Genomic DNA, 27520 nt, shown 5'->3' with positions numbered 1-27520 from the left:
ATTATTTTAACATCCACTTTTCCATGGGTCAGACAAAATTTGAAGTAGATTATCTACAGCTGAATACCCTTCCTGTTACCAACTCTCGCCTGTTTTCAAATAAGGTAATATTTCACCATGGCAAAGGTCACTACTTACATGATGGAAACACTGTTTTACCATTATAATGTGATGTCAAGGCAAAGAGGCAGGAGCAGTACACACAAGCGACACACACCTGTGTGTGTGTGTGTGTGTGTGTGTGTGTGTGTGTGTGTGTGTGTGTGTGTGTGTGTGTGTGTGTGTGTGTGTGTGTGTGTGTGTGTGTGTGTGTGTGTGTATATATATATATATATATATATATATATATATATATATATATATATATGACATGCGTCTTTCAGTTTCCATCTGCCAGATCCACTGACAAGGCTTTGATTAACCTGAGACTATTGTTGAAGGCACTTGCCCAAGGTGCTATGCAGCAGGACAGAACCAAAAACTATGTGGTTGCAAAGTAAACATCTTACCACACAGCCACACCTAAGGCAGCGAGCTGGCAGAAACATTAGCATGCCGGGCAAAATACTTAGTGGAATTTCATCTGCCGCTACGTTCTAAGTTCAAATTCCACCGAGGTTGACTTTGCCTTTCATTCTTTCGGGGTCAATTAAATAAGTACTAGTTACGCACTGGGGTCGATATAATCGACTTAATCCGTTTGTCTGTCCTTGTTTGTCCCCTCCGTGTGTAGCCCCTTGTGGATAGTAAAGAAATAACACAGCCACACCTATAATATCAGCAATTTTAAAAGAAGTCAATGGAAACAGCTTCCTTGGTTCAGTTAGAAGACCAACTGCACCAATTCCCCAATCCCCGCTACAAATGACTGATTGCATTAATAAAATAGTTTTCTAAAAACAAACAGTTAATATATCAATATATTTTGCCTTTAAAAACAATGAGTAAATTATATTTGCATTAGTATTTAATGTATAAACAGGTTTATTACAAAACAAAAACATTATCTGAATTAAATTGTTAAAGCCATTGCAAAAACAAAAAAAAATTGTTTGAATTAATTATAAAAACATTGTATGAAAGCTTTAACATAGCAAATTAATAAATAAAATGATTGTTAAGTTCAAAGTATTATTGAAATAACATAATAGGAAAGAAACAGAAGGAATTGTAGAATGATAATAAACGAAATTAAATCTCATGGATAATAGTTCTATTTTGTGCACCGTGGTGAAACAAAAGATTTCCTGGATGTGGTTAAAAAGTTTGCTTCAGAATCATGTGGTTCAGAATTTGGTCCTACTGAGTAGACATTGTTGGCTGGTGTCCTGCACTAGAGCCATCAGTCAACCAATACCTTGGGAGTGACATTGGTACATGGAAACTGAAGAAGCTTATTGTAAGTGTGTGTTAGGATTGGCAGCATGAAAGGCCCTTGGGCTGTAAAATATTCTGCCTCAACATAATCTCATCTAACACATGCAAACATAGAAAAGAAGATATCAAAATGCTGATAACTTTAAAAGGCAAGAAGAAAATCATGACAATTTAACCCTTTAACATTTAAACCGGCCATATCCAGCCCAAATATTCTACACATTTTATATTCAAACTGGTTATATCTAGCCTCTCACACCTATCTGAGGTTAAGAGAGATTATTGTTGATATTTAACACCAGGTCAGCCCTGATCAAACTGACAAACAACCAAAGATATTCTAACTATGACCATCTCTCTGAAGGGATCTAGAACTACATTGTCTAATATGCTGCTCCATTTTTACAATGATGGGGTGTAATTTGAAGGATCGAAAGCGAAAGACCTGTTGGGGCAAGCGAAAGCGAAATCGTGATGGCACCTGTGCCCAGCGTCGCCTTCCTGGCACTTGTGCCGATGGCATGTGTAAAGACATTCGAGCGAGATCATGCCAGTGCTGCTGGATTGGCTCTTGTGCAGGTGGCACGTAAAATACACCATTTTGAGCGTGGCCATTGCCAGTACCACCTGACTGGCCTTCGTGCCGGTGGCACGTGAAAGCACCCACTACACTCTCAGAGTGGTCAGCGTTAGGAAGGGCATCCAGCTGTAGAAACTCTGCCAAATCAGATTGGAGCCTGGTGTAGCCATCCGGTTCACCAGTCGTCAGTCAAATCATCCAACCCATGCTAGCATGGAAAGGGGACATTAAACGAATGATGATTTTGTTGTTACTTCTAGAAGGCTAAATCATCACATAGAGAAAAGAACATATCTTTTACTTGATTCAGTCATTTGACTGCAGCCATGCTAGGACACTGCCTTGAAGGGTTTTAGTTGAACAAATTGACCCCAGGACTTTTTTTTTAAGCCTTTTACCAAACTGCTAAGTTATGGAGATGTAAACACAAGAACACCAGTTGAAGCTGTGGGGGTGGGGGTTCTCTTTCAGTTTCTGTCTACCAAATCCACTCACAAGGCGTTGGTCAGCCTAAGGCTATAGAAGACACTTGCCCAAGTGTCTTCTACTATGCAGTGGTACTGAACATGGAACCACATGGTTGGGAAACAAGCTTCTTACCACACAGCCATGCCTACACCCATATTTAATTATCACCATCATCACTATGATCAGTACAGTTTTGATATGCTGGCATGGGTTGGACATGATTTGCTGAGACAGCAATCTATAGCCAAATGCTCATTGAAACACGAGTGTTTTTTTTCTTTTTACTTGCTAATTAATATATTTAATATATTTAAGAGTTCAAATATCTTGTCACCCCCATATTTCAAGACTTTATGCAGCCATTCATCTTCCCTCACAGCCTAAGACTCAACACAGAACCCTACATCAAGTACCTGGAGGAGGTAGTGTTGCCCTGGGTCAAGAGGCTGGCTGCTGGAACATCCTGTGTCTGGCAGTAGGACTCTGCACCATGACACACAAGCAGGAGAACCCAGTCATGTACGAATACTTTTTTCACCAGTAAATATTTATAATTGAGTATAAATTCCTTAGTAACTATAATTTATTAGTTTCTTTTGCATATTCTTAGTTTATGCATGTGTATGCAAATATACTATTGGTATATCCCATTTATGTTCATTAGAAATTAAATAAAGAATTTTGACATGTAGGAATATTTATTTCCCCCCCACTGTATATATATATCATCATCATCATCGTCGTTTAACGTCCGCTTTCCATGCTAGTATGGGTTGGACAATTTGACTGAGGACTGGTGAAACCAGATGGCTACACCAGGCTCCAATCTGATTTGGCAGAGTTTCTACAGCTGGATGCCCTTCCTAATGCCAACCACTCTGAGAGTGTAGTGGGTGCTTTTACGTGCCACCGGCACGAAGGCCAGTCAGGCAGTACTGGCAACGGTCACGCTCAAAATGGTGTATTTTATGTGCCACCCGCAGACATTTAACTGTGGCCATGCTGGGGCACTGCCTTGAAGGGTTTTTATTAGAAACAACTCAAACCCAGGACTTACTTTTTTTGAGCTTAGTACTTATTCTATCAGTCCTTTTGCGAAGCTGCTAAGTTACAGGGATGTAAACATACCAACACCAGTTGTCAAGCAGTGGTGGAGGACAAACACAGACACAAACATATATATATCTAACAAGCTTCTTTCAGTTTCCATCTACCAAATCCACTCTCAAGATTTTGGTTGGCCCGAGGCTATAGCAGAAGACACTTGTTCAAGGTGCTACACAGTGGGACTGAACCAAAAACCATGCAGTTGGGAAGCAAGCTACTTACCATGCAGCCATGCCTGCCCCTATAATGCTAGCATATCAAACAATGAGATAATACAGTCTAGTACAAATACAACTGCATTTGAAGACATACAACAACAGTTGGCCAGTTTGTGTGTATGTCAGATGATGGAAGACAGTAGTGGGTGGCAAATCATTGTGGCACCTGGCTAAACCATGTGAGCACAAGTACATAGAAGTAAGATGATGATATATTTAGCATTACCTCTAACCCAATTTGATATGCTCAACATCTCCACAAATATACCTATTTTTGCACGATTTTTAAGTTCTAATCATGTCACTCAGCATCTCCTTCCTTATCTCTTTACAGCTAACCTCTCAGGTGGATCGACCAATACCTAACTGTTTACTTTATATACATACATACATACACACACATATATGCCATGTGGGCTGTGCCTGATGACTATACCGAGATGTCAAATGTGTTATAAAACTTTGGTATGTTCTCAGCACAAGAAACTATTAGTAGCACATAAAAACATGTATTGTGTCTATTAAATAATATATACGTAGTCTGATCAGTAAGTATCTGGACTGTTGCCATAGTAACAAAGCTACTAGGTGATAATCCTAGAGATAATCGTAGAGTGAAGTCGTGAATTCTGCTGTGCATGCGCACTAACTATTAATGTTCTAACTCACTTCCACTGTTTACAGCAGTGCTTGGAAGGAAGGTGTGTAGTGTGTGATTGTCGCATTGAACATGACAGGGAAGTTGAGCAGAGAATCTGCATCAAATTTTGCCAAAAGCTTGGCGATACTTGCTCGGAGGCCTATGCAAAGTTTCCAAAAAGTTTTCATCATTCTCAACACAATCAAGATCTTGTGAAACCGAACCCGAGTATCATTTTGGTCAGCTGAAATCAGTTTTGGCACAAACTTGGCAAGACATGCATCTTATATCTAAATCTTCAGTGATAATGGACTGAACTGAACTGTAACTAATCCACACATCCTTTAACGACTCACTGATGGAGATTTCACAATTTCCCCTCACAGCTGCTCACACATCTGCAATGTGTTTCTCAATTCTGCTGGTTGTGGGTCTCCCAGAACATTCATCAATATCAACATTTTTGCAGCCATCTTAGAAACGTCTGAACCACTCATACGCCTGTGTGCAGCTCATACACTCCTCTCCATACACTTTCTGCAACTTTGCGTAGGCCTTTCAGCAGGTATCGCCATGACAACTTTCTCTTTCATGGTCAATGCAACAATCATATGCTACATACCTTCCTTCCAAGCACTGCTGTAAACAGTGGAAGTGAGCTAGAATGCTGAAACTTAGTGCACATGCATAGCAGAGTTCAAGGTTAATCTTTGCCAAGTGGCTTCACTATGCGTGCTTTAACTTCATTACTATAGCAACAGTCTGGATACTTATTGATCAGACCGCATATATAGGTAAATAAAAAATAAAAACAAAGACAACAAAAGTCAAAAGGATGTACACAATGAATGTATTAGGTTGATGCTCAGTTTCAGGTGGACAAAAGATGAGGTGCGACATTTTGAGCATGGCTCTTAGTCAGAAAGAGGAATTTTATGCTAATATATATATATATACACACACATATATACATATATATCATCATTGTTGTCGTTTAATGTCCGCTTTCCATGCTGGCAATGGATTGGACGGTTTGACTGAGGACTGGTGAGCCAGAAGGCTGCACCAGGCTCAATCTGATCTGGCAAAGTTTCTACAACTGGATGTCCTTCCTAACGCCAACCACTCTGAGAGTGTAGTGGGTGCTTTTTACATGCCACTGGCATGGGAGCCAATCCGTGGCCCTAGCAACAATCATGCTCGGATGTGCTTTTAACATTTTACTGGCACAAATGACAATAAGGCAGTACTGTCATCGGCCATGTCAGCGATTTTGATTTGATTTCACTTGCCTCAATAGGTCTTTGCAAGCAAAGTTGACTGTCCAATGAATGAGGGGTATTCATATGTGGGCTGGTTACAACCACTGACATAGGCCAAGGGCTATGGTCTCACTTGGCTTGTCGGGTCTTCTCAAGCACAGTATATCTCCAAAGGTCTCGGTCACTAGTCATTGCCTCAGTAAGGCCCAATGTTCGAAGGTCATGCTTTACCACCTCATCCCAGGTATTCCTGGGTCTACCTCTTCCACAGGTTCCCTCAACCGCTAAGGTGTGACACTTTTTCACACAGCTGTCCTAATTCATTCGCAACACATGACCAGATCAGCGCAGTCATTTCTCTTGCACACCACATCTGATGCTTCTTAAATTCAACTTTTCTCTCAGGGCGCTTACACTCTGTCGTGTATGCACACTGATATTACACATCCAGCAGACCATACTGGCTTCATTTCTTGCAAGCTTATGCATGTCCTCAGCAATCACGGCCTATGTTTCACTGCCATGTAGCATAGCTGTTCGTACACATGCGTCATACAGTCTACCTTTTACTCTGAGCAAGAGGCCCTTTGTCACCAGCAGAGGTAGGAGCTATCTGAACTCTGTCCAGCCTATACTTATTCTAGCAGCTACACTTTCAGAGCATCCACCCCTGCTACTGACTTGGTTCCCTAAGTAACGGAAGCTATCAACTACTTCTAGTTTTTCTCCCTGGAATGTGACAGCTGTTCTCTTCACATTTTCAGTTTTTTATAGCACCTGAGCATTTGCCACATACAAAAACTATCTTTCCAGTTAGCCTTCCTTTGATATTGCTGCACCTCTTATGTGTCCATAGCTTACACTGGGTACATCTTATGGAGTTTCTACCAATGCTTTTCTACAGATCAAGCAGAGCCATCTATCTGAAGGGATTTGTAGTTTGTCTGCTTTCCTACTTATTAAGACTTTGGTTTTAGCTAAGTTGACTCTAAGATCCTTCGATTCTAATCCTTGCTTCCACTTATGAAAGTGAGTTTGGACGGATATATTATCCGGGTGGATACCGTGTTAGCTCTCAGTTGTGTTTTAGATGCCGTGGAAATGTGTGGGTCATTGTAAGATGCTGTCTATAATAAAATTAATTTTGTGGATGTACAAGTCTCCATACTCAATGTTACTATTAATACTTATATATATATATACACACACACGCACACACATATATATTATGCATATATATTTATACACACACACACACAAACATATATATAATATATCAATATCATTTTAACATCCACTTTTCCATGCTTGCTCTTAGGCCAAATGAGATATCACTGAAGCAGATTTTCAATGGCAAATAATCACTTCCAGTCAACAAAGCTTCATCTTTTTCTAAGCAAAGTAATATTTCTCAGTCTAATCAACAGCACACAACCCAGACATTCTTTTGTGGAGGTTTCTAAGAAAGTGATACCATTGAAGGAAAGGTGCCTCTTTGTTTACAATCTACCTACACATGTAAAAACAATACACACTCACTCACACACACACACACACACATATATATGTTATGGCTTTCTTCCAGTTCTCATTTAGCAAATTTTATCCACAAGGTATTGGTCAACCTATTACCATAGTTGAGAACAACTACTAATAGTACCCACACAGTGAGGCTGAACCTCAAACCACGATTTCCAAATCAAACTTAACTGCACAGCAACCCCCCCCCCCCACACACACACACACATCATCTCCCTATTTTTCATATATTTATCTTATCTCTTTCACTTGCTTGAAGAGTTTTTAGTCAAATGAATCAAACTCAGTGCTTTTGGGTTTTTTTTTTAAATAACTGGTACTTATTCTCTCAATAATCTTTTACTGAACTGCTCAGTTACAAGGGTGTAAACACACCAACACCAGTTGTCAAGCAGTGGCAAGGCACAAACACAGACACACATATAATGGGCTTCTTTCAGTTTCTGTCTCACAAATCCATTCACAAGGCTTTGGTTGGCCCAAGACTATAATAGAAGATACTTGCCCAAGGTGCCACGCTCTGGGACTGAATCTGGAACCATGTGGTTGGGAAGCAACTTTCTTACCACACAGCCACGCCTGCACCGCTAGCTATGGTTTTATATACTGTTGCTCTCTACCCCATCTTTATGTACTGCGAATTCCTTACTTTATTTGCCCTCTCCTTTCCAGAAAACTAAGATTCACCATTGGCCACACATCCAGTTATGTTTGCCATTCACCTCTGTCCTCATCTCTAACCATATATCACTCTCTTTTCACATTCTTACAAACCTACATATTCACTCATCCACAATCCTCTGACCCTATTCTGTTATATCCACTTTCTTGTACCTTGAGGATATGCTCTGATACCTCATCACTTCCCTCCTTTCTTCCTTCCAAACTGGAGTAGTCATGTATCTCCTCAATGGCAGGACATCAAGGGGTTTTGTCTTGCAAATTACCTGATGACCTCACTAGTGCTGGTGCCATGAAAATAGCACCCAGTATACACTGTAAAGTGATTAGCATTCAGATGGTCATCCAACCATAGAAACCATGCCGAAACAGACACTGGTACTCAACACAGTGTCCTGACTCACAAGATCCTCTTAAACAATCCAACCTATGCACCATAGAAAATGAACATTAAAGGATATATATATATATATATATATATATATATATCAGAGAGACAGACAGATCAATAGATGCTTACGTACATACATACCATACACACACAGATATGCACTAAGCTATCTGCCACTGACATTTTCATACTTGTTTGTTTTCACAATCAGAAAGTTCAAGGTTATTGATATGAAATTCAGAAAACCACCACCACCACCTCTAGCCCCCATCAAATCCTGTAATGTCTGGGAATGTAAGCTGATACACTCCTGTTGTTCCTCCTCATAACACAACACAGAGGTATATATCTCATTTGGGTCTTGCAACTTTATAGGGGACACTAATCCACTATCAAATTGGCTACACCTATTTCAGCCACAAATCTAGTGTATAGTTTTGCAGTAAAAGGTCTCTTAAGAATGTAGGTTCCACCCATACTAGCCTAAAACACTTGTTCTTAAATTGTGCCCCATAAAGGTAACTAAGTATGTTGTGGATTTTTAAAAATATAATTTTAAAAAATTTCAGATAATTTACACAAATGCTTAAGAGTATTGAAAAACATGCGATTCAAAATTTTCTTATATACATGTATGTTTAATATAACAAACAATAGGATTTTGTATGCCTTTTTTTCCTGAATTTGTAACCAGAAAACCTTTTCTTTTAAAATTTCCATGTGAAGTGTGACATCAGCATCACCATTATAATTTCAATGTCTACTTTTTCATGTTTGCATGGGTCAGGTGAAAGACACTGATGTAGTATGGTCAGATGCCCTTCTTGTCACCAACCTCATCTGTTTCCAAGCAAGGTAATACTTCTCCATGCTCAGACAGCTTTTTACAAAAGATTGGACACTAACTACATTACTTGTGTGTGTGTGTGTTATTTTTTATTTGTTTTAGTCATTAGACAACGGCCTTTCTGGAGTACCACCTTGAAGAATTTTAGTTGAACAAATCAACCCTAGTACTTTTCTTTTTGCAAAGCCTAGTATTTATTCTTTCACCAAATTGCTAAGCTAGGGGGATGTAAACACACCAACACCAATTGTCAAACAGTGATGGGAGACAAACAGAGACACAAAGATACATACTACAACCAAGTGTATTATATATCTATGTATATATGATGGTCTTTCAGTTTCCTCAACCAAATCCACTCACAAGGCTTTGGTCAGCCCAAGACTAAAGACATGCCCAAAGTGCCATGCAGTGGGACTGAATCTGGAACCATGTGGTTGGGAAGCAAACTTCTTACCACACAGCCATCTTGCCATCATATGATAGTTGTGAAAAAATGTCACTGAGGTTGGTGACAGGAAGGGCATCTGACCATAGAAAACTGCATCAGTGAATTGCATCTGACTCATACAAGCATGGAAAACACATATACACATTTATAGGAAGGGCTTCTTACAATTTCAAAACACCAAGAATGTGACAGATAGATGGGGAAAGAACTGCACCAGTATTTAGCTGGTACTAATTTTTAATGGAGTAATCTGGAGCAATGTGAAATGTACCTTACTCAAGAATGCAATGTGCTACCTAGATCAGGAATTGAACCCACAATCTTATGATCATGAGCCCAACATCATAAACATTGTCATACATCTCTCTCATACAAAAAGACAGCTACAAATGGAAGACTTAAAAACTCCAGAAATCATTCTGTAGTTGTGGCAATATGTGCACATTCTCACAGAAACAAAGTCAGTTGTTGCGAATAAGGAGGGACTGTGATGAGATTACTCTAATTCGTGATGGGTAGGTTATTTCCCTCCAGATAAAATGGGACAGAGAAGGACATTTCCTTGATGCTAAATTTGAAGGAGAACATGCTGAATGAACCTTCCTTTGAGATATTGTGTTCTTTTTAATTCTTTAGGATATCGTCAAGTGAGGGTAAGAGAGTTCCTACTGATCACTGCTTTGGAAAGGAAGAATCCCATCAGTAGATTGGTTTTAGTAGCAGCAGGTGAGTACCTGGTGTAAAATGTGCAAAGATGCGTGCTTTTCCTTGTTATAGCAGGCTACATTGGAAGTGATGCTATTTAGGCAAGAATAACGAACATTAACAATATATGCATAAAAAGCTTGTAGTACTTAAGTATGTTGTGGGATTATCATCTAATTAAAAATAATTCTTGATTATCTTCATAAAGCTATAGGTTGAACTGAGGATTGAACCTGGTTATTTTTATCTTTCTAATCTCTTTGGAGGTATGAGTGGGAGACCCTTCACATACAATAATAACTTATCGCTAAAACCTTGTAATGGAATGCAGCTCAAAACTAGCCGAGTATAAATGGGACATTCTTTTACTAACATTCACAACTAAGTTTCTAATTATAAATGGGTGGGAAAGTGATTGGAATTTCACCAAATATATTTGATCTCCTCATCAGGCTTTCTATAGAGATAGCACTAGTCAGGATATCTTAAGTTGACAGTGGTTAGATTGGTAGTAAGTCAAACTTATAAACCTGTCGCTGACATCATACTTCATACTGCTTGAAATTGCCAGGACAGTGTCTCTATACAAACCTGGGCAGTGAGCTGGGTGCTTTTTTTTAGGATATATCAGATAAATTAATCAATGAGATCGACATCAGATCTATCATAGCTCTCCAAAGATATTGCTAATCATAATGAATTGCTTCTCAATGTCCATGGCCTTTAAGAAAAGAGGTTTGAATCTGGAACAAAAATCCACTATATCAAACTGGGTGAATTTGCAGTCAACTTTGTTCTTAATTCCATAGAACCTGTTAATAATAATGGCCTGCAGTTCCTTTGAGCTCACCCAGAAGCCCTTCTGAAGCCAAAATTCATGGTGCTGAGGATATACTTATTATGCCTACTTCACCTTTAGAGGAGTAATCAGCATGCATTTAGAGTTCAAAAGGAGATTAAATTTGTGGTCGTTAAGGGTGTTAAGTAGTATGCGAGATCTCATGGCAAAGTAATCCACATGGTTTAGTCTCAGTAATGGGATGACTAGTTTCTTTGCTTCAGTTGTGTTGGCAATAAGATAGGAGCTCAGTAACAGTGTTTGTCCTGTATGTTCTTTGTTTTATTAACAAGGAGATATTTGATAGATTGTTTGAAAGGTGCCATGTAATTTCTCTTCAATTACTCTCTTCCTCTATCATGCTGATCACATTCTTCTTTTCAATTTCCTTACCAACAACTTATGTGTAGCTGCCTATCACTGTCATGGTTTCATTATTACGTCACCCCTCATATTCTCAATCCTATTGCCCTTCCCCAACTTTCATAATCTCTCTGCTATCCACCACTTGGTCATGTTACCTTCAGTGAACAGAAACACAGAGTAGAGAGAACTCAGAAAACTTGCTAGAAACAAGGCAACTTTTCTGATGGTAGCATGATAAATATCTGCATCAGAGAGGGCAAGTACACTGCCATCATTTTGTATGCACTTTTCCATAGCAATGACTTAATACATACTGACACAGCCTTGTTATCCACACTTCCAAGTGTTTCATCATAAAGATTTGAAAATTTTCCTATGTATACCTGATTCCTGTCATCTCTTCTAGCTACTTGGTATTATTCCTTATTTCACTTTCTTTTAATATTCCCATGCCTGTCTTTTAGGTTTTACAGTTCTCTCTGCTGTGGAATTTTACCTTTCATTTGTCTAGAACCCAGTTCTATCCACAGATCTGATCTGTGGCTCATATAAACTTACTGTCAATTGCCTCCTCTGTCTCCTTACATGGAGCAGTACATGGAGCAGTACATTTTCAGTGAGGAAAAATTTAGTATTTACAACTAGTTACTTATTCCATTTCCTGGAGAGCGTGTAATATATTTGGCTTGTGTATTTGATTGTCAGATGATCAACTGGCTAGATGTCTGGTCTTCTGAAGTTTATATTGCAGATGGTTAGGTCATCAATATCACAAAATTCCAAGTCTCGATCCCTGCTTATTTATTGTACAACAACTACATTACCAGCACTTTGTCGGTTACAATGACAAGGGTTCCAGTTGATCCAACCAATGGAATAGCCTGCTTGTGAAATTAACACACAAGTGGCTGAGCACTCCACGGGCATGTGTACCCTTAATGTAGTTATCAGGGAGATTCAGCATGACACAGAATGTGACAAAGATGGCCTTTTGAAATACAGGTATTACTAATTTTTGCCAGCTGAGTGGTCTGGAGCAACACGAAATAAAGCATCGCTGGGAACTGAATTTATGACCTTAAGATTGTGAGCCAAATACCCCTAAACTAGGGGTTTTCAAACTGTGGTCCGCAAGGACAAGACAGGGGGGTCTGTGGACAGCAAATACTTTTTATGGGCAATTTGATTTTATATATGTTTTTTAATCGAAATCTTTTTTCTCATGTTTTGTAAATGTAAGCGCATGAAATAACAGGTAAATAATTTTGTAATATAGCCTAAAAGTCAATAAATATGTTATATTAAGCAAATATTTATGTATAAATTTCATAAGCGTTTATAAGGGTAAAGCCTGAAATATAAAGCCTGAAATAAGGTAAAGCCTGAAATATAAAGGGGTCCGCAAGTCAAAAAGTTTGAAAACCCCTGCCCTAAACCACTAAGCCACATGCCTTTACTACAACATCTATAACCTCCATGTATGTTAGAATAGTCATCATGGTGTTACCCAACTTGACCATTAAAGCCAGCAGCCATGATAACGAGATTGTCTGCACAAATACTTCATCAACACAGTCCTTCATTTTCTCATGTGTCAGTCCTGACTGTTTGGTAAATATGTGAAACTAACTGTTGTATTTGGTTTTGACTCATCTAAATATTTGACATACTTTTGAATTCATCATAAACATTAAGAACCATATCATAAACTGGATGGGTGGTGGTATGCTGACTGAAATGAAACAAAAACAACCAAGCAAGCAAGGAAACCCACATCCAGTAGTGGTCTTTTATCATATGAACAATTTTCTCAAAATTTATATTTAATAATTCAAATGTATGCAAAATGTTTATGTAAGTCAGGTTACACCAACGAATAGTTTTAGTCCATTTGTCTACAAGACCAATGACAAACCTGTGCTTTCTTTCTCAACTATTTTTATTTCATTTCAATCAGCTACTGACAGCGATAAAGAAATGAGGACACATAAACCTCTAAAGCACAGCTAAGATATATATGAACTGTTTACTTAGTATTTTATTCATAAAATTCACATTGACTAAGACTAAGTTTCACCTAACAGTTTATTCAACCATTATCTCAGTATTATGTCAAACTTGCAGTAAATATTTCCTTGTTATTCTAAAACCTACTTTAAAATAATTTCACTTTGATATTTATTACTAACAATTCAAGTATTTGCAAAATGTTAAGATGACATATACAAATACACACACATGACTGTGTGGTTAAGAAGCCTGCTTCTCAACCACATGGTTTCAGGTTCAGTCCCACTAGTGTCTTCTACTAAAGACTTCAGTTTACCAAAGCCTTGTGAGTAGATTTCAAAGAAAAAAAACTGACCCCGCCCCCAAATTGTGTGTTTATATGTTTGTGTCTCCTTGTAAATAAATGTCACTGTTGTAGAAGCAGTGTAATTCATTTCCAATATTTTTGAAAAACATGCCTGGCTATGGTGAAATATCACCTTCAATGGAAACAGGTGAGAGTTAGCAAAAGGAAAGGCAACCAGCAATAGAAAATCTACCTCAACAAATTCCTTCCAACCCATATGAACATGGAAAAGTGGACTTTCAAAGGCAGGAAAATCCCCTAGTCTATCAGGAATTACTGATGAGATGCTTAAAATGCTTGGCAGAGTAGGATACAGCTTGATTCACTGCACAATGACTGGTGTAGCAGTGACATATGAGGAGGAACTCAAAAGAAACCAGAATTTTGCAACGTTCTCTTATTCACTTAGTTTTACATGTTTACACTTAATACCTTCAAAGTATTCTCCATTTGAAGCAATGCATTGGTCCAGACGTATTTTCCTCCGTTTGAAGGAGTGCTGGAACTCTTATGAACTGATGCCTTTTAACTTCCGTCATTCTTTTCTTCACCTCTTCCACATCCATAAATTCTGTAGCACCAGCTTTCATCACCATTGATGACCTTCAAAAAAAAAGGTCAGGATCAACTTCCAGCTGTTCTTTTAGTTCATGACATACATTCAGTTGTGACTGCTTTTTATCTTCCATGAGCTTGTGAAGCACAAATTTTGCTACAACTCTTTTCATTCGCAATTCCTCGCTCAAAATCCATTGACAGGAGCTCCAGGGTACACCAGTCATATCAACAAGCTCATCAATTGTTCGGTGACGGTCCTCCATGATCAGTTCATGAATTTTCATGATGTTTTCATTTGTTCAGGAGGTTGGTCCTCTAGCAACAAGTGACCATTCCTAAAGTGTAAGAACCACTCGTAAACTTGTGTTTTGTTCATGGCAACGTCCTTGTAAGCAGTTCGAAGCATGACAATTGTTTCAGCCATCATTTTCCCCAACAGAAAACAGAATTTCATGGAAGCACACTGTTCCTTCACTTCAACCATAGCAAAAATTGACGAACAAAGGAGAAGCACTGCAAAGCAAAGACACACCATATAGCAGTACGTCATCTGACAACAGTTGGTTGACTGATGCCTGAGGGTTGCATCAAGTGGCTTCTAGCAACAGAAGCCCGAACTACAATGGGCTTATCCCACAGAGAACATTTCCAGTTACTTTTGGGTACTCTCTGATAGTTCAACTACTAAAAGAGCAAAAGAGATGCCTTAGAGAGAGAAAACTACAGGAGTAGCACATTGTTGGACTAGGTCATGAAAGTTAGAGAGAGAATAATAGTTTAACTGATTAGAGAGTTAGTTAGCCAAGATGAGATGCAGTTTGGTTGTGTGCCAGGAAGAAGTACAACAAATGCCATCTTCCTAGTGAGACAATTGCACAAATACTTGGCAAAGAATAAACCACTGTACCCAGCATTTGTCAGCGTAGAGAAAGCTTTTAACAGAATCCCTCATGTACGCACTGAGGAAGCTGAGAGTAGACGAATGGTTTGTGATAGCCACACAACCATATGCAGTGGGTGCTTTCAGCATGGTGAAGGCAAGCAATGAGTACAACAACAAATTTAAGGGAATTCACCAGGTCTCAGCGCTCAGTCCCCTTCAATTTATCATCCTAAATGCAGAGAACCTGCAAAAATTTGAAAGAAATGAAACAAGCATGCTCTGCTGGATGTGCAATGTCAGTGTACATGAATAACAAAGTACAAATGTGTGGAGAGAAAAACTGGGCAAAAGAGGAATTAAATCAAGTGCACAAGAGAGTAGACTACATTAGTTTGGCCATGAAATGCATTTGGCTACAGATAGTTGTATAAGGAAGAGGAATCTACAGAAGAGGGTGATCCACGAAAGTATGAGATGAGGTGGTGAAAGCCTAGTTCAGGATGTTGAGCATCATTATTTCAACAGCCAAAGATGATTGATGATATGTGGTGCTTGAGAAGACCCTACCAGCTATGCTACCATAGCTTGATTGTAGTTCTGAAAGCATAATGCATATGTACAAAACTAAGGTTGTGGAAACAAGTACATGCACATTACGCACATAATTGTATCCCTCACCTGTGTCCTTAAGTCTACAGTTAAATTTTTCTCCCCCTTCCTCAAGCACACTGTCACTCCTATACCTACCCATCTTTACCACACTCTTGGCAGCCTTTAACCCCACTCCTCATCTCCCTATCACTCTATCTACTATATTATTTTGCAGTTGTAAGTAATGAAATTAGAACCAATTACTGCAATCCATTTCATATCACCATTTCTGTACTGCCAGTCATGACTCCCTCTCCTCTTGCCTACTCCCAATTGATATTCACCTATCGTTCTTAAGGTAACCCAATGTTTATTTACCACTGATCTCCTGCACTCCTTTTCCCCCATTCACTTCCTATATACATGTGGCCACCTCCATCTCTCATTCGCTTCTTATGCTCTTGCAACTTTACCCACCCCTAGTGAGTCTCTTATTTCCATACTTTCTTCCATTTACCTTCTTGGACATGTATATCATCTTGAGGTATATTTTGCTACTCCATCACCACCACATTAATATTTTTTCGTGGCTTCATTCCAGCTATGCCTGTTGTTGGCACTCCATCGCTTACGACGTCGAGGGTTCCAGTCGATCCGATCAACGGAACAGCCTGCTTGTGAAATTAACGTGCAAGTGGCTGAGCACTCCACAGACACGTGTACCCTCAATGTAGTTCTCGGGGATATTCAGCGTGACACAGTCTGACAAGGCTGACCCTTTGAATTACAGGCACAATAGAAACAGGAAGTAAGAGTGAGAGAAAGTTGTGGTGAAAGAGTACAGCAGAGTTTGCCACCATCCCCTGCCGGAGCCTCGTGGAGCTTTAGGTGTTTTCGCTCAATAAACACTCACAACGCCCGGTCTGGGAATCGAAACCACAATCCTATGACCATGAGTCCGCTGCCCTAACCACTGGGCCATTGTGCCTCCACTCCAGCTATGCCTACCCCCAAAATAAACTTGTCGCTGCTCCTCCCATCATACATTAATCTTTCAACACTTCACATAAAGCAATCACCCCATATCCTAGTCTTCCTCTCTTTTAAGGGGGATTTTTAGTCTTGCAAGATACAAAGTGACCTCACTAGAGTCGGTGCTACTAAAAAAAAGCACCCACTACACTCTGTAAAATGGTTGGCATTAGGAAGGGCAGCCAACAGTGGAAATCATGCTAAAATTGAAATATGGAGTCAGACATGGTTCATCAACCTGTTTGATCCTGCCTAAATGTTCAACACATACCAGCATGGAAAGCAGATGTAAAGATAATAATGATGATGATATATAAATACACACACTTAAACACCATTCGTGCCGGTGGCACGTAAAAGCACCCGCTACACTCTCGGAGTGGTTGGCGTTAGGAAGGGCATCCAGCTGTAGAAACTCTGCCAAATCAGATTGTGGAGCCTGGTGTAGCCATCTGGTTCGCCAGTCCTCAGTCAAATCGTCTAACCCATGCTAGCATGGAAGGCAGACGTTAAACGATGATGATGATGATGATATTATATACAATATACATATATATAATATACATATATATATCATACATTTTATATATATATATATATATATATATATATATATATATATATATATATATATATATTATATATATAAAATTAGCCTTAACACTTGGCATAAAGCCACCTCCCTCTACACCGTTCATTCAGTGAAGGAGCTTTGTCTTGTGAGTGACTTGTTGACTTCAGTAATAGCAGTGCAATGGAGAGAAGAAAAAAAAAGACACCCACTACACTCTGCAAAGTGGTTGGCATCAAGAAGGGCATCCAGTCATAGAAACTATGCCATAGTAGACATTTTGGAGCTCGAAAGTCCTCTGACTTATCGGATCCTATCAAACAGTCCACTCCTGCCAGCATAGAAGACACGTTATACAATGATATATATATATATATATATATATATATATATATATACATACAAGCATACACGCACACAAACATATACACACACGAAAGGGAAAGAGAGGTGAAGCAAAGCATTCTAAGTAGGCATTACTACACACACACACACACATCCTGGTCCAGGATTATTATTATTATTATTATTATATCTCTTATATTCTCAACATCTTATATTCAAATTTACTTAGGTACATATAAATAAATATAGTATTTAATATATGTGTTAATTAAATTAAAATGTATCAAACATATATATATATATATATATATATATATATATATATATATATATATATATGAGCTATTTCCTCTTAATGTGTGTATAAACACGTATGTTTACTGTGATATAAAATGCAAAGGTAAAAGTTTTTTTTTTTGTTAACGAATATAGTGTCAGCGTCGTGTTGAAGACAAAAAAATATAGCTGAAGAACACACTTCGGAAAACCAAGAGATATTTAGCTAAAACCTTCAATATGTGTGTGTGTGTGTGTGTGTGTGTGTGTGTGTGTGTGTGTGTCAGTCCGTAAATTCAAACTAAAAAGACTGAGTTCAGATTAACTCATGATCTATTTATTAAGATAAGTGTTTTGAAGTAATGGCTATTAGAACAACAAACATAATAAATCCATAGCTGTTTGGTCAGAGGTGTTTGAAAAAATAGAGAGAGAGAAGCTAGAGACCTTATCTGCCATTGAATAAATATATTGGCCAACTCTATAAGATAAACAACGAGACACTACACACATAAAATAATAGTGATAATAATAATAATAATAATAGCACCAATGGTTTCTAATTTAGGGACAAGGCCAGCAGCAATTTTGAGAAGAGGGATTTTAGTCGATACCATCAACCCAGTATGTAACTGGTATCTTATTTTATCGGTTCCGGAGAGAGAAAAAACGTCAATGGGATTCGAACGTAATAATAATAATAGTCCATTAAAAAAGCTGGCATAAACAACTACACACACACACACATTATATATATATATATATATATATATATATATATATATACACACACACACATATATATATATATATACATACACACGCTCATACATACATATATGTGCAGAGCAGGTAGATTGTATTTATAGTGAGACATGAAAGGCTGATGATTTTTAGTTGGTGAAAAACAGATGCTTAAAAGAAATGGCTGAACAGTTTTGTGATTGCTCAGACATAGGTTTGAGGGGAAATAGGAAATATTTTTAGAATTGGGAAAAAGATTGGCCAATTAATTCTAGGATAAGTCTTTTAAACTATACCCAACTAATAGAAAGAATAGACTTTAACAAATTAATATCATTTCTTCTTATCATTATTATATCTAACACACATATTAAGATGCGATCTTTCTGTCAATAACACCTGCATATATTATATATATGTATATATATATATATATATATATATATACACACACACACAAATATACATATACGCATACATATATAAATACAATGCATATATACACACAAACACATATACATACACGTATGTATGGTTATATATATACGTACGTATATATATAACCAGTTGGTAAATAAACAAAATTAAACGGTTAGATAGTTCCATAATTTTTTATAAAAATAAGAGTTAACTGAAAATCATCAGAAGTTTAAATAAAAGTCTACATAGATACACCTACAATATATATGCATATATATATATTTCTAACTCAAATACTCCAGTGATGTGTCCAAAATACTTCTTCAACTTGTGTACAATATTTCAATAGTATACGCCATTTTGTAAGTAATAGTGTGGCCGAAAAGTCGGGGACTGATTTACAAAGTAGTTTCACTTTAAACCGACCCCCCACTTTATGATCAACACCATTAAACCCAAATCAAAACAAACACAGGTGAAACAAACAAAAAATGGCCGAAAAATCAACTCTATGCAAGCAGCACATGTATAGGGTCTTCTTTTTCAGTATGTATGCTTTTTTTACATTAAAAACAACCAACTAAACCAAAACAATAAAAGCCATAATGTATCTACCTGGCTTTCGGACAGTGGTCAAACTAGCCAATGGCCATAAGAATAGCTTCAGTTTTTGGCCTTCCTTCGCATATACACACAGCTGATGGCTTCCACCTAAATATACACAAACCTAATATCCGTGTGTACGAGAGAGAGTGTGGCTAACTACTTCTCCTCCACCTTCGCCTTTCTCTTTACTTTGTATTTCTTTTGCACTACCTCCTTTAACGTCTTCTGTCTTTCTTTTTCTCCCCAACCCTCTTCTTCTACCTAGTACCTCTCACTCGACCTCATTTCTCTCTCATATACTTCTTTCCCCTCTTTGTTTATCTAACACGTCTCACACTTCCAACTCTGTCGGTATTAGTCTTTCTCTTTCTGTCTTCACCTCTTTATGTGCTCATATACGCTCTTTCTTTTCTCTCTCATTGCATGTTTAACTCTCCTTTTATTTACACACTTCTCTTCACTCCTCCCTCAACTATAATTACACGTCTTTCAAGCAACTCACGTATTATGTATGTATATACGCACACACACACACACACACATATATATATATATATATATATATATATATATATATATATATATATATATATATATATATATATATATATAAGTCCAGACACACACACACAAGGTATCATTATCTCATGGGAAAGTTACTGCAACGAGACTTTCATCCTATCCAGGGGTTGATTTGTCTCTCATCTGGTAAGCTGAAATATGAAACGATTAACTCTCAAAGTGTGTGTGTGTTTATATATATTAAAGCCATACAAAACTAGCTTGTCAAAATACACAATACACTTCCGAATTGTTAAATTGTTTTCAAAAAAAATCTCTAGCGACGTGAAGAGGAAATGGTTAGTGTGGGAACATTAATTTGTTTTAGATTAATTTTCGCAATTAAAAACAAAACTGTTACTTTAACCACTTTGGAACCATTTACTACGTGTAGAATAACATTTTTTTTTTTAACTTAAAAAGGAAGTTAATAGCTCAGTACATAGACATATGTGTGTACACAATAACGAGGAAACAGCTACGGGCGCTAGTCCTACTAGACACAGCAGCCAAATTTACCTCGAATCACAACCTTTTGTTTTCAAACGAATAAACAATGAATGTGTTGGGCAATGTAATTCTAGATATGTGGTCACAGCTGGATCGCCTTTGATATAGAGACCTGTGCTAACTGAGCTGAGCTTGGCTTATATGTGTATACACATGCATGTGTGAGTGTATAAATGCACATAGTTGTTGTTTACTCCCAAGTCAAATTCAGTGCCACAGATACACTTTCAGCTTCATACCTATTATTATTGGAGCAACAGGATACATACCAACCCATCTGGAGCAGAGTATGGTTGAACTTGGGATCTTGGGAAGAGAATGCAAATCCTTAATTTATAAACTACAAACCGATAATGATAACTGAAACTATAAAAATCTGCAAGACTTTCTTAAAATTTAAAGAATAAAGAACAAAACAGGATGTTTTCCCTAACAACCTTGCTATCAAGTAGATGGCCAGTCAAAATTTAATCTAAATTAAAAAGAGAAAGAGAACATACATATGTATATGTCAAAAGACAATCTTTATATCCAACTTAACTCGGATGTCTTGTTGGAGTGCCTAAGTTATTAGCCTTAAGAGATCCTCTCATATAAGTGCATGGTGTATAAAAGCACAGACAACAATCGTCTATTATGGGTGACGGGACTTCCATATCACATGGTTTAGGTCCACTAAGCTTCATCAGTGGGATGCACCCAGAGATTGCATACCAACTAAATCTCACTACCATGATATATAGAATATCAGCATCTTTTCAAACACTGATGTTGCAAATAGTCAGCTGGCTTGTGAAAAATTAATATTAGTTCCAAAAGGCAATATTTATATCCAACTTAACATGGACTTCTTGTTCAAGCACCAAATATTGTGTTATTAATCTTGAAAAATCCTCTCATATAGACACATATACAGACATTGATTGCAGCAATCAAGAATCGTGATATGGGAATTCTGGTGCCCACAAAGGACAATTCTCATCTATTGCAATTTACATCTGTGCTTTTATGCTATGTGTCTATAGGGCTTTCCTATAAGTAGGTTATCTCCCTTGGCTAGGCGGCGCTCCATGTAGATAATTAAACTTCCGGAGGCTAACCCACGCCATTGTTATTGTTTTACGTCTTATCATAGATATAAAGCAGCTTGATGATTCAGCTATCGAAGTACTTACTGTGCCTGAGTTAAAGAAATATTTAAGATTATATGGACAGTATGTTACTGGAAGAAAGGCGGACTTGATTGAAAGGTATAAAAATTCTGTCGATATGTCAACAAAGTAAATTCATCGGACGATAAGTCTGAAGTATCGGACGATACTTCAGACAGGAATAAGCAGAAGCTTATATCTCCTCTCGGTGAAGTATTGCCTGATCTAAAGATCTTTGTAGGTTGCCGAATTTCACAGATAATGACATAATTACCTCGTGCTACGGATGAAAGCAAAGCAACAGTTAAGGAGTGGCATATTTTACCACGACAGACACGTACACAGCATCGAATACCACGATGTGAGTGAAAGCTGCTCTCACTGTATTGTCCGGTGTCTGGTAATCCCTTCGATACCGACATCAAACCAAAAAAAGAATCCTGACCACAGAGTGTGGGTAATTATGTCAAATGTCACTGGCAATGTGCATTCAGCTGATTGCAACTGTTAAAGCAAGTCACTGAGCATGCGTACATGTCATACGGGAGAGTTCCAATCAGGGGTGGATAACACCTTATAGGAAAGCCCTATATGAGAAGGCTTCTCAGGGTTAATAATGCAGTATTCAGTGTTCCAATAAGACATCTATGTTAAGATGGATATAAAGATTGCTTTTGGTACTAATACTACTTCCATTGCTAATAATTAATACATACGTGTGTGTGTGTGGTTTGAGCGTAAGAATGGATGCTTCAGTTCATGACAATGATACCATTTGAGTTTTAGCTCTTTTCAGGTTAAACTCCCTCTATTGTGTAATCATATGGGGTTCTATGTGGTATGAGGAGAGCTATAACATATAAAGAATGGATTAATAATGAGAGAAAAGAACATGAGTTTGAACTTGGTATTCCTTTACTTCCTCTGTTACAAATGTTTTAGTATTTAGTAAGACAATCCTTAGATGCACAATCAAACTAAACGTTCCTCAGACAGATGAAAAATACAGGTTACAAACATGCAGACACCATATTTAAATATCCAAGAGGTACAAGGTCTGTAGGAGGAGGGGGAATGGAGTAAGGTGAGACAAAATCTGGGCCCTCACCACACCAAATTTAAATTAGTGTAGATAAGAAATCAGGGTCAGCCACCAACTGGGATTTGGGGACATAAGTCACAATTACATGAGAAGGAAGATGGGTGAGTGAGTAGATAATGTGTCTGAATGGTTGGCAGATAGTTTAAGTGTTATAAATCAATACATTGCTAGTGAGTTAGTGGCATACCTTATGATAGACGTTTCTGACCGTATACCAAGGTACATACATACAAGCATACAGATATATACTCACATACTTGCATTCACACACACACACACTGATGCATATTTACACACACATCTTTATAAATCTATATCTATCTATCTGAGTGGATTTGGCAGACGGAAACTGAAAGAAGCCCATTGTTTGTTTGTTTGTTTGTTTGTGTGTGTGTGTGTATGTAGGAGGTTTTTGTGTTTATGTTTGTCCCTTGCCACCACTTGACATCCAGTGTTGGTATGTTAATGTCCCCATAACTTAGCGGTTTGATAAAATAGACCAATAAAATAAGTAACAGGCTTACAAAAATAAATACTGGGTCAATTCATTTGATTAAAACTCCTCTAAGACAGTGCCTAGCATGAACACAGTCTAATGACTAAAACAAGTTAAAGATAAAAGATATACAATATATATATATATATATATTATTTGTTTCAGTCATTTGACTACAACCATGCTGGAGCACCACCTTAAAGGGTTTTTCAGTTGAACAAATCAGCCCCAGAACTTATTTGTATTAAGCCTAGTACTTATTCTATCATTCTCTTTTGCCGAAATGCGAGGTTACAGGGACGTAAACATACCAGCGCCGGTTGTCAAGCAGTGATGGGGGTACAAACACAGACACAAAGACATACACACAGATATATATATATATATATATATATATATATATATATATATATATATATATATATATATATATATATATATAATATATATATATATATATATATATATAATATATAATATATATATATATAATATGAATTACAGAGTCTTCACATGTTTTTCAATAGTGAATATTTATATGTTGCATGGTAATTGTTAGATAGACAATTGTATAATCACCTTGAAACACCAGATCTTCAGAAGAAAATAGCACTGCCTACCAAATGAAGTTGGTAAATAACCATAGATTAAATTACTGTCTTCACCTGATGAACTGTTTTTTCTTAGGTGCTTATGCAATTCTTTAGCTAACAATTACCACATAACATATTAGTATTTGCTATTGAAACACATGTAAATGTTAAGTGATTTATAATGTTGAAATAAAAAGATATACTATATTTTATTATGCTCTTGGATATGCACCCTGTAAATTATTTAAATATATACAATACCAGAAGTAAGCGGGAAGACAAATAATGTTTAATATTTGGTTGGAATTTGGCTATAATGGTTTTGCTTGGAGTTCTAAGCATTGGTTAATCTCATTCAAAATAGTAATTTTTTTTCTCTCTCTCTCTCTCTCTCTCTCTCTCTCTCACACACACACACACAAGGGGATGCTGAAAAGTTCCTGCCTTTAAGGGCCTGGCTGGAAGCCCAACCTTCCGAGTTCTTTTGCAGGGCTTAGAAAGACTGAAAGACCGCTGTTAAGTGTGTGAATCTGAGAGGGGAATATGTTGTATAAAATCTTAATTAACTAATCATCCTGTATTTTCTTTTACCCAAAGCCAAGTACTTTTCAACATCCCTTTGTATGTTTGTGTAGATATAGATAAATAGATAGATAGACAGTTATAGATAATATATATCTAACGAAGCTAAGCGAGCCAAAACTTCAAAGTCTCTGTCAATCAATTCCTTGTAAAAGCTTAATATGTACTCTTCTAAAAAGTATTGAGCAATCCTTTAGATTAATGTTAAAATATTTTTACATATAACTTAACATAAAAATAAACATTAATATATATGTTTGTGTGTGTAAACAAATAATACACACACACACATACATGTATATACTAGTCTGGTCCAGTGATCCTAGTCGATCATGGAATGGTTATCTCCCCTGTTTATATATATATTGACATATATATATCTGTCTATATATATCTCCCCTGTGTATATATATTGTGTGCTTCACACAGCATTAGGAGAGGAGTTTTTAACTCTTATTTCTTGCAATATAGATGCTTCAGCACCCTCAGTCACAACTAGTGAAAATAAAATTTTTCCTTTATGGTCTTATATTGGCTAAAGAAAATAGTCTAATATTGGGATATATAAGCCCTCAACATAAAAAAAATGGGTGTTAGTATGTACAGGAATTGACATGGTAAGTGTGCAAACCAATTACACCAACCTACCCAACCACTCATTTCTTCCCATTAGATTTAAGAACTATAATTTCATTATGTTTTTTTAAAACAATTATGTTCATTTTCTGCATTAAATGAAGAAGCGGTGATGAGTAACAATTCTGTAAATAATAATGATAATTATAAGCTTAAAACTTATAAGTGATCACCTTGTATTGGCTAAAGATAATGAGTGAGCAGGTTGGTGTAATCAGTTAGCACACTTATTGTGAATAGAAGAGGTGTAGGTTCAATTCCCATGCATACTAACACCCACTTTTTTTTTTTTTTTATCAAGGGCTTTTATTCCCCAGTTTTAGACTATTTTCTGTAGCCAACACATGGCGATTGCTTATAAGCTTTAAGCTTATAATTATTATTATTATTATTTACAGAATATAAGCTGGCAAAAATGTTTGCACATCAGGCAAAATGCTTAGGGGAATTTCATCTGTCTTTTCTACCTGAGTTCAAATTCTGCCGTGGTCAACTTTGCCTTTCATCCTTTCGCCGGGAGTGTGGGGGGGCATGACGTAAGTACCAGTTACGCACTGGGAATTGATGAAATCGATTTGCCCCATCCCCTAAATTTCAGGCCTTGTGCCTATTGTAGAAAGGATTATTTACAGAATATATATTGTTTATAAGCTTTAAGCTTATATTTATTATTATTATTTACAGACTATATTCTTTCTTTTATTATTTTACTTGTTTCAGTCATTTGACTGTGGCTATGCTGGAGCACCACCTTTAGTCGAGCAAATCGACCCCCAGGATTTATTCTTTGTAAACCTAATACTTATTCTATCGATCTCTTTTGCTGAAAGCGATGTTGGGGGGACAAACACAAACACACACACGATCTTCTTTCAGTTTCCATCAACGAAATCCACTCACAAGGCTTCGATTGGCCTGAATCTATAGTAGAAGATACTTGCCCAAGGTGCCATGCAATGGGACTGAACCCAGAACCATGTGGTTAGTAAACAAGCTACTTACCACACAGCCACTCCTGCGCCTATATATATCAGATCATCCCATAAGTAATGTCTGGATTTTAAATAAGGAAAACAAGCGATCGAATCTTACATTTTAATGAAACTTAATCATCAATATCGTTTCCATGATTATCTATGACGTCTTTCCATCTACTCGTAAGCTTTTTAATCTCATTAGTAAAATGCTATTTCGGTTTCAAAGAGAAGAACTCTAAAAGGTTAGTTTCAACTTACTCAGTTGTTTCAAGAGTTAATCTATCCAAAATATTCTGTAAACTACAGAACAAATGGTAATCGGAAGGAGCAAGGTCTGGGGAATAATGCGGTTGAACAATTTTATCCCGTCCAGGTTCCTTGATCTTCAGTGATGTGATCTTCGCAGAGTGGGGGGGTCTTGCTTTGTCCTGATGAAACAACACTCCTCTCGGTTCACTAAAGCAGGACTTTTTTTCTTCAAAACAGCATGCAAATGCTCTAACCGCTGACAGTAGATTTGAGCATTGATTGTTGCATTAGTTGGTAGCTACTCAAAGTGGATGCCTCCTTTGGAATCCTACCAAACAGAGAGATGAGCCTTCTTCACATGGAGTTCCTATTCTGGTTGTAGTTGGGCCCCTTTCCCCCTCGCTAAGCCAATGTCTAGGACTCTTAACATTTTGGTAGTGGACCCATTTTTCATCACTGGTTACCTCTCTATCCCACGAGAATGAAGAGACGAGCTGAAGTCCACTCGGGATTTGTGGTTGGCTTCAGACACTTCATGAAGCACCCATTTGCAAGTTTGGGGGCCTTTCCAAGCTCTTGAAGATGGCGGTGAATAGTTGTATGACATGAACAAAGCTTGCTTCCAAATTATTCAACTGAAACTGCATGATCTTTTTCAAGTTCGCCCAAAATGAGCTAGTCATCAAACTCAACTGGAGGTTCTGTTCTGGCCTCTTCTGAAATTTCCAAATCTGAATTTTACAAAACATCTTCTGCAAGTTCTTTTATTCATGCACTCTTGTCCATAAGCTGGGTGAATATTTTGAGTCGT

At 37.4% G+C, this 27520-nt stretch overlaps 1 protein-coding gene across 4 annotated transcripts in view; it reads right to left on the bottom strand.

Moving 5' to 3' along the window:
* The window catches only part of LOC106878884 (DDB1- and CUL4-associated factor 8), a 102856-nt gene that overhangs the window by 54980 nt on the left and 20356 nt on the right, over nt 1-27520 (bottom strand). Inside the window, exon 1 of one of the 4 annotated variants that reach the window (XM_089352412.1) lies at nt 19862-20002. The exons of the other annotated variants lie outside the window; for them this stretch is intronic. The gene's annotated coding sequence lies outside the window, so the exon portion shown is untranslated. Of the gene's footprint in view, nt 1-19861; nt 20003-27520 lie in introns of those variants that run through there. 4 annotated transcript variants of the gene reach the window in all.

The sequence above is a fragment of the Octopus bimaculoides genome, chromosome 5 (assembly GCF_046866305.1).
Source record: "Octopus bimaculoides isolate indiv1 chromosome 5, ASM4686630v1, whole genome shotgun sequence".
Classification (NCBI taxonomy): Eukaryota; Metazoa; Mollusca; class Cephalopoda; order Octopoda; family Octopodidae; genus Octopus; species Octopus bimaculoides.
This window is presented reverse-complemented; position numbering and strand designations above follow the sequence as displayed.